Genomic DNA, 9,274 nt, shown 5'->3' on the forward strand with positions numbered 1-9,274 from the left:
CCTTCCAGATCACAACAACTTGCTGTGTCAAAATAACACATTCTCCTCATCTACCCACCCTCTGGTTCTGTCAACGATTCTCTTCAATCTGTGACCCATCTGGTTACCCACCCTCCCGCCAACCGGGAAACACTTTCTCCTCGTCGCCTCTATCCAAACCCTTCCTGATTCAGAATGCTGCCTCGATTAAATCTCCCCTTAACCGTCTCTGCTCCGAGAACAGTCCCAGCTTCTCCCAGTCTCTCTCCGCATTCACTGAATCCCTCATCTCTGGGGACATTCTCGAAAATCTGCCTCCGCACCCTCTCTGAATCCTCGACGTCCTTCCTAAAGTGAGGGGCCCAGAATTGGACTGAATTCGCCATTCCGGTTCTGCAGACTGATCAAGCTTCCGGCTGACCTAGTGTTGAGACACTCTGGGCTGGTGCGCAGTTAATTCCAGCCCCACAGACCCCGGAGCCCCAACACAAGTGAATAAACCAATAATCTGTATACAATCTGCAGAATCTTTGGCCCGTTGACTGCTCAAGAGGTCATAGTGACCAGGTTTGTAAGTTGAACACAATAACTGCTTAATTATAACAGAAAGAAAGTTGAAATATGCAATAATTATAACAGAATAACTGCCAGCTGCTACTCCCCCCTTTTACTGTCCCACCCTCTGTCCAAACACGCACATGGCAGACACACTCAGATGGAGGGGGAGCGGTAAAATAAAAGGAAATAAAATGAAATGAAAGATGAGTGTCCTTGTTTCATTGTTGAGGACGTTGAGGATGCTTGAGGATCCAATGGCACCGGTGTATGGTGAGAGATGATCTCCTGGCAGTAACATTCAGTCAGTACTCCCAGACAATAGGTTTTCCTCTGGAGCGGCACTTTAACTTTTTGCAAACTGGGCACTCACTCAAAGGAAGAGCCTCAGGCCTGTCCAATTCTTACTTGTTTCCAATTCCACCAGAATGACCAACAGCCTGACTGAGATGCCTTACGGAGTTCCCCACACTAGTTTTGAAAAGGGTTTTAAACAACTGAGCCTGTCATCAGCTGGTGACTTGACTGGATTTCCTTGAAGTTCAGTCTGGCTGTGGAGAGAGGAAGGTATTTACTTTGAATCCTCAGACATAATCCATTAGATGCTGGAGAGATGAGAGCCGTGACCCTCCAGCTTCAGACATCAAAACAAAAGTTTTAAAAAAACACACCGGAAGGAAAATTCCAGATTCAGCCCTGACTAATCCACAGTAGCCATTGATAAGGCACGGCAATTCAAAAGTCCGCTGACCGACAGCCAAGTCCATCACAATATGTCAGCACTGATCTCCCTTGAATCTGCTGATCTGAAATAGAAATAGCTCCTTGAAACCTTCCTAAATCAGTCCTCAGTTTACCAGCCACTCGAATTAAAGGTGCAGTCCATCTTAAAGACATAGGCACATTAAATGGTCCATGGACAAAAATTTAAATAGCAGATTAACAGAAATTAAGGTAAAATCAAGGGACAAACAGGGATTAACAGGAGAATCCTGACAATAATCATACTCATGGGATCGTGCCTTACAGATAATGTTCCAGACACCACCATCACCATCCTGGATATGTCCTGTCCCACCAACAGGACAGACCCAGCAGAGGTGTCAGCACAGTGATAAACAGTTGAGAGTTGTCCAATCTGTAACCTCTTAGCCCAGCGTACCCCCTGCTCTACCATTACCAAGGCAGGGAATCAAACCTGGCTCAGTGAAGGGTGCAGGAGGGCATGCCAGCAGCAGCACCAGGCAGACCCAAAAATGAGATGGTAAACTGTTGAAGCAACAACACGGGACTACTTGTGTGCCGAACAGCGCAAGCAGCAAGTAATGGTCAAAGCTAAGTGATTCCACAACTAACAGGTCAACTCTTAAGCTCTATAGTCCTGCCACATCCAGTAGTGAATGGTGATGGACAAGTAAACAACTCACAGGAGGAAGAGGCTCCACTAATATCCCCATCCTCAATGATGGAGGAGTCCAGCACATCAGTGCAAAAGGAAAGATTGAAGCATTTGCAGCCAACTTCAGCCAGAAGTGCCAAGTCGTTGATCCATCTCGGTCTCCTCCAGAGGTCCCCAGCATCACAGATGTCAGTCTTCAGCCAATTCCATTCACTGAAACAGTTGACGGTACTTGATACTGCAAGGGCTTTGGGCCCTGACAATACACCAGCAGTAGTACTGAAGACCTGTGCTCCAGAACTTGGCGTGCCCCTAGCTAAGCTGTTTCAGTACAGCTACAACACTGGCATCTACGCAGTGATGTCCTGCCCACAAAAAACAGGACAAATACAACCCGGCTAATTACCGCCCCATCAGTCTTACTTGATCAACAGTGAAGTGATGGAAGGGATCATCAACAGCATAATCAAGGACACTTACCCAGGAATGGGCAGGACGTGGCACAATGGTTAGCATTGTTGCTTCACAGCGCCAGGGACCTGGGTTCGAATCCCTCTTGGGTCACTGTCTGCGTGGAGTCTGCATGTTCTCCCCGTCTCTGCGTGGGTTTCCTCCGGGTGCTCCGGTTTCCTCCCACAAGTCCCGAAAGACATGGGGCGGGATTCTCCGCACCCGCGAAAAATCGCGAAGTTGGCGTCAAAAATGGGCGCGTTTGACGACGGTCGGGAAGGGTCCATTTCCCAACGTATTCACGTCCGGGAAGTGGGCTAGGAACGCGGCCGCGTCAATCACGTGCGCGATGACGATGGAACGCGGCGACGATACGATCACGCCCACGTGACGCCGCCCGACGCCGTAAAAAGGCGCGGGCGAGCACAGAATCTGTAGGCCATGATGTCGGAGCCCAGGAGAGCTGCACCTCGTTTTGTTGATGCAGATGTGGAGACGCTACTCGATGCTGTCGAGCAGAGGAGGGGCATCATCTGCCCGCGGAGAGGGCATCGCCAACCTGCCAGCGTGGTGCGCCAGGCCTGGCGAGAGGTGGGTGCTGCCGTCAGTGCTGTGGGGCAGACCCCTCGCTCAGCAGAGCAGTGCCGAAAAAAGCTGCACGACCTCACCAGGGCTGCCAGGGTAAGTGCCAAGAAGGTGCCCCCGGTCACAACCATCCCACCCCCTTAACTTAATCACCCACCTCCCCCCCTGGCACGGGGGGTGGAGGGGGATTGGGGCAGAGTTAGTTGAGGGTGGTTCACAAAGTTGTCACAGACCCAGCGCTCTGGTCCCCGTGGAGAGATGCAAGCGTCTTATGACAACTTGACCCCCAAACTGTGCCAGTATCTGAACGGACTGCTGATACCTGCCGTATTGTAATGATCTACCTATGTACCCTCCCCCAACAGGCCAAGTCCGCTGGGACACCTCCCCCATCCTCTATCCCTTCACACACCCTGCCCACTGGGATACCTCCCCCATCCTCTGTCCCTTCACACACCCTGCCCACTGGGATACCTCCCCCATCCTCTGTCCCTTCACACACCCTGCCCACAGGGACACCTCCCCCATCCTCTGTCCCTTCACACGCTGCCCACTGGGACCGTCCAGCGGCCTGCCGAGCAAATCTAAATAACCCGTCTCATTCTCTTCCCTAGGACGTGATGCCGAACGACCAGGGCCGTCTGGCTACAGACGGACACAGGCATCTGCCCCCACCTCACCTGGGGCCGAACGACAGAGGGTGCCCGATCAGCGGGGAGTCCCATCCTCCCCAACCCAATCTGCGGAGCAGGACGCCCAGAGGGTGGCGATACCACAAGCCACGGAAATGGCCAGCGATAACCCTCCGGACTCTGAGCGGCCCCACACCATAGAGGAGGCGCTAAATTGCGACAACATCGGGCTTGCGGCACTGCTATCTCCCACACCATCCACCATCCCAGAGACACTCACCCCGGCGGCCCTATTTAGTGATGAGGCTCCTGGGTCACAGTCTGGTTCGCACATCACAGCTGAGCAGGTACAGCAGGTGGAGGTCGGAGCAACCGAGGGCCCGGACTCGCGGAGGCCAGACCAGGCCCAGCATGCAGCTGGCTCCCAGACGTTTTCGGAGTTCCTGGAGTTTCTCAACCCACCCGCACAGCCGATGCCTCAAGAAACCAAGGGAAACAATGACGGGATGAGGGCTGTCTTCCAGACTCTGCAGACGCTGTTAGAGGAGTCGAACCGCGTCCACGAGCAGGGAGTGGTACCGCTCATGGCAGAGACCCAGACCGACACCGCACGGGTGGCATCCGCGGTGGAGGCAATGGGTGAAACGGTTTCTGCGATGGGTCAGGTTATGCAAGACGTTGGGGTTAATGTGCACGCGTCATCCTCGGCCCTGGACAGGGTTGCCCTCTCACAGGCAGCAATGTGCCAGAGGCAAAACGACATTGCCGGCGCCCTGCAGGCCTTGGCCCAGTCTCACCAGGTCATGGCCCAGTCGCAGCAGTCAGTCGCCGAGAGCATCAACCGCCTGACACATGTGCTGGATGGCGTCGTGCACACACAGGTTGAGGTCGCACAGTCTCTGGCGGGAATGTCTAACTCCCTGGACTCCGTGTCTGCAAACCTTCGGATCCTGGTCGATACCGTTGCAGGCCTTCAGGACTGGCATCGCCAGGTGTCGGCGGCACGACAGGGCACCTCCCCGCTCGCACCTCTGTCCCAAAGTGAGGCCCGGGGGCCACCGGGCTCCCTGAGGGAGGAGGAGGCTTCGGGGCCCGTCCCATTAACTCCATCACGGGATGTCCCGGAATTCTCGGCCTCCCCCCGTCCCATCCCTGGTGCATCGGGTGGGCAGCAGGTAGAGCAGGGTGGCACAATGTCACCCGAGACGCCAGCAGAGCAGCCTGGCCCATCAAGGCCGGGTCGCCCCAGGAAACGCTTGGCCAAGGAGAACCGAGTCGAGGGGGGCGATTCGCAGCAGTCTTCCTCCACTCCTGCTGTATCATCTGGGGAATCACTTAGACGTAGTGGTAGGGCCCGTAAGGCAACTAAGATAGACACTGAGTAAGTTGGCACGGGTGACGGGCACAGTTTAGTTGTAGGGGCTAGGGCACCTGTAAAATAATTGTTAACATTAAACTCACTGTTGCACCTAACTTGTAATACCGTGTGATTGTTCCACAGCCACAGGAATCGTGATGGTGACCGAGTGTCGCTGGGGTTGACGAGCGGTGAAACTTCGGTGCCGGGTGTGCAGTCCTTGCCCCTCCCCCCACCCCCTCCCACAGCTAGCCCATGCGGGCATGTGATAGAGTGTCCGTGACGATCTCAGCGGCCACCAAGGTGGATGGTTCAGCTATTGCCATGGGTCAGACTCTCTCTAACGATTCTGAGCTCACAGCTCTTCGCAGAGCGGGCTGTCATCATTCCACATGGCACTGATCACACCCGCTGACACAGCCATCAATGTTGTGCCATACCGTCTGGACCCAGTGGTAAGGGTGATGTCTAAGTGGAGCAGTGTACACTTAGAGGCGGGGGGGGGGGGGTTGTGGTTGTGGCAGTTGTGTGTTGACCCTCTGCACGACTAGCGATGCAGGTGGTGGTTTGGTGTTCAGCGGGGACGTCACATGCGATGCGTGAACCGTGCTGCCACCAAGGCGTCGCGTGCCCGCCGTCCTCACCGGGTCCGTCGTGCCACCTCCTGGACATCACCAGCACCTGGGTCGTGTCTGCGTGATGCGCCCGCCACTCCGCCAGCCTCCTCCTCCTCCTCCTCCTCCTCCTACTCTGTGCTGGCACCACTGCCACTGGCTTCTCCCTCCGCCTCCTGCAGCAGGTCATCTCCCCTCTGCATCGCGATGTTGTGCAGCGCACAGCAGACCACAACAATGTGAGCGACCCTGTCGGCCTGGTACTGCAGGGCCCCTCCGGAGCGGTCCAGGCACCTGAATCTCATCTTCAGGAGGCCAAGGCAGCGCTCCACCACACCCCTGGTTGCTGCATGGGCCTCGTTGTATCGGGTTTCCGCATTGGTCTGAGGCCTCCGTATAGGCGTCATCAGCCAAGACCTCAGCGGATAACCCCTGTCGCCTAGCAACCAGCCCCTCAGCCGGGGAGGACGTCCCTCAAACATCGCAGGGATGAACGACTGCGCCAGTATGTAGGAGTCATGCACATTCCCTAGGAACCTTGCACAGACATTTATGATCCTCATGTGGGGGTCGCATACCACCTGGATATTCATGGAGTATGTCCCCCTTCTGTTTGTGAACACGTCCCTGTCCCCTGCAGGCGGGCGCATGGGAATGTGAACACAATCGATTGCCCCCTGCACCCTCGGTATCCCGGCCACGCTGGCAAATCCACGAGCTCGTGAGTCTTGACTTGCTTGGTCCTCGGGAAAGGTGATGTAGCGGTCCGCGATGGCATAGAGGGCGTCGGTCACATCCCGGATACACCTGTGCACCGATGACTGGGAGATCCCGGAGACGTCCCCGCTCGGAGACTGGAAGGAGCCGGTAGCATAGAAGTTAAGAGCGACCGTCACCTTGATGGCAACCGGGATCGCGTGTCCTCCCCCCGTTCCACGTGGGGCGAGGTGCGCCACGAGGTGACAGATATGTATCACGGTCCGCCTACGCAGCTGGAGTCTCCTCCTGCAGGTGATGTCCGTCATTGTTAGGAAAGAGACCCGGACACGGTACACCCTCGGCCTTGGTCGTCGCCTCTGGCGCCGTGGCTGCACCCTCACTCTCTCCTCCTCCTCCTCCCCCCCCATGCTGCTCAACGACTGGCAACTCCTCGGCCCTTCCCTCTGCTGCTGCAGCTGGCCCTGCATCCACTGCGGGTTGTGGGTGTGGATGCTGCTGCATCGCCAAATGCAGTGCAGCGGCCCCAACCACTGCGCAGAACATAGCCGTTCTGTTCACAGACATTGTGCTAACCTACAGAAGGGTGGTGGGGGCAGAGAAACGGGACATGCTAGACGGAGGTTAGTCGACAACTCGGCAGCCACAAGCCACGGGATACCTGTGTGTCCCGGTGGCCTGATCGCGCTGCTGACACGCGGGCAGCCTAACCCCTGGTCATTTTCTGCATCCAACGGCCAGTAAACTATGTCCTCCTCACGGGTGCGTCAGTGGCCTGTGGCCGTAAGCCACAGGGGAACCAGCGGCCGTGTCCTCCTGACCGGCACACCATGGCATGCTGGCAGACATTCTGTTACGGGGTTGGACGGCTCACTCTCTACCTAACTCCCCCCCATCTCCCCCACTCCCCCCCTCCGTCTCCCCCACTGCCCTCTCCGTCTCCCCCACTGCCCTCTCCCCCACTCCCCCCTCCATCTCCCCCACTCCCCCCTCCGTCTCCCCCACTGCCCTCTCCCCCACTCCCCCCTCCATCTCCCCCACTCCCCCCCTCCGTCTCCCCCACTGCCCTCTCCGTCTCCCCCACTGCCCTCTCCCCCACTCCCCCCTCCATCTCCCCCACTCCCCCCCTCCGTCTCCCCCACTCCCCCCTCCGTCTCCCCCACTCCCCCCTCCGTCTCCCCCACTCCCCCCCTCCGTCTCCCCCACTCCCCCCCTCCGTCTCCCCCACTGCCCTCTCCGTCTCCCCCACTGCCCTCTCCCCCACTCCCCCCTCCATCTCCCCCACTCCCCCCTCCGTCTCCCCCACTCCCCCCCTCCGTCTCCCCCACTGCCCTCTCCGTCTCCCCCACTCCCCCCCTCCGTCTCCCCCACTCCCCCCCTCCGTCTCCCCCACTCCCCCCTCCATCTCCCCCACTCCCCCCTCCGTCTCCCCCACTCCCCCCCCTCCGTCTCCCCCACTCCCCCCTCCGTCTCCCCCACTCCCCCCCTCCGTCTCCCCCACTCCCCCCCTCCGTCTCCCCCACTGCCCTCTCCGTCTCCCCCACTGCCCTCTCCCCCACTCCCCCCTCCATCTCCCCCACTCCCCCCTCCGTCTCCCCCACTCCCCCCCTCCGTCTCCCCCACTGCCCTCTCCGTCTCCCCCACTGCCCTCTCCCCCACTCCCCCCCTCCATCTCCCCCACTCCCCCCCTCCGTCTCCCCCACTCCCCCCTCCGTCTCCCCCACTCCCCCCTCCATCTCCCCCACTCCCCCCCGCTCTGGGCCCCCCCTCCCGTTCTCAGGGATGCCTTCCCCGTTGTGGCCAGACTCGAGCGGTGCGCTAACCTCCTGGAAGCAGTCGTCAGCCAGCACGACTGGTTGACGAACTTAAAAAGCAGGTGTGTTTCACGCCGTGTAAACAGTGCGCGATTAAGTCGGGACTTCGGCCCATCCGGGCCGGTGAATAGCGGGGGGGGGGGGGGGGGGGCAATTAGTAGCGATTCTGGTCGTGTCGGGGGCGTAATAGAGGCGTTTGGCGGGAATGGCGACTCGGAGTTTGTGCGGGGTTCGGAGAATAGCAGGAGGGCGTCGGACCAGCGTCGCCGTAAAAATTTGCGCCGCCCGCTATTCTCCGCCCCGTCGTGAGTGCGGAGAATCGCGCCCATGCTGTTGGGTGAATTGGACATTCTGAATTCTCCCTCTGTGTACCCGAACAGGTGCCGGAGTGTGGCGACTAGGGGCTTTTCACAGTAACTTCATTGCAGTGTTAATGTCAGCCTACTTGTGACAATAAAGATTATTATTATTATGTAGTGCTTTGTGAGGTTCGTCATGAGACACATCAACTCTAACTTTCCAGATTGCCCTCATCCACTGCAATTCGCTTACCACCATAACCGGTCTACAGCAGACACTATTTCCCTGGCCCTACACTCATTCCTGGAGCATCTCGACAACAAGAAACACCTCCTCCACGTTAGTCCTCAATATCGGGGCCCCACAAGGCTACACACTTAGGCCCCTACTATACTCCCTACACATAGACTGGGTGGCAAAATATAGCTCCAAATCCATCCACACATTTGTTGATGATATGACCATAGTAGGTTGAATCTCAAACAAAGAATTCGGGAGGGAGAGAGAGAACTTAGTGGAGTGGAGCAATGACAACAATCTCTCCCTCAACATCAGCAAAACTAAAGAGCTGCCCATTGACTTCAGGAAGCAAAGTATCGACCACGCCCGTGTGTGTGTTAGTGGTGCCGAGGTGGGGATGGTTGACAGCTTCAAATTCCTAGATGTACACATCACCAACAATCCTGTCCACCCACGTCAACACTACAACCAAGAAAGCACAACAACACTGATACATCATCAGGAAACAAATTCGGCATGTCCACATTGACTCTTACCAATTTTTACAGATGCACCACAGAAAGCATCCTATCGGGCTGCATCACAGCCTGGGTATGGCAACTGCCAGGACCGTAAGAAACTTCAGAGAGTCG

Source organism: Scyliorhinus canicula, chromosome 31 (genome assembly GCF_902713615.1).
Source record: "Scyliorhinus canicula chromosome 31, sScyCan1.1, whole genome shotgun sequence".
NCBI classification, from domain to species: Eukaryota; Metazoa; Chordata; class Chondrichthyes; order Carcharhiniformes; family Scyliorhinidae; genus Scyliorhinus; species Scyliorhinus canicula.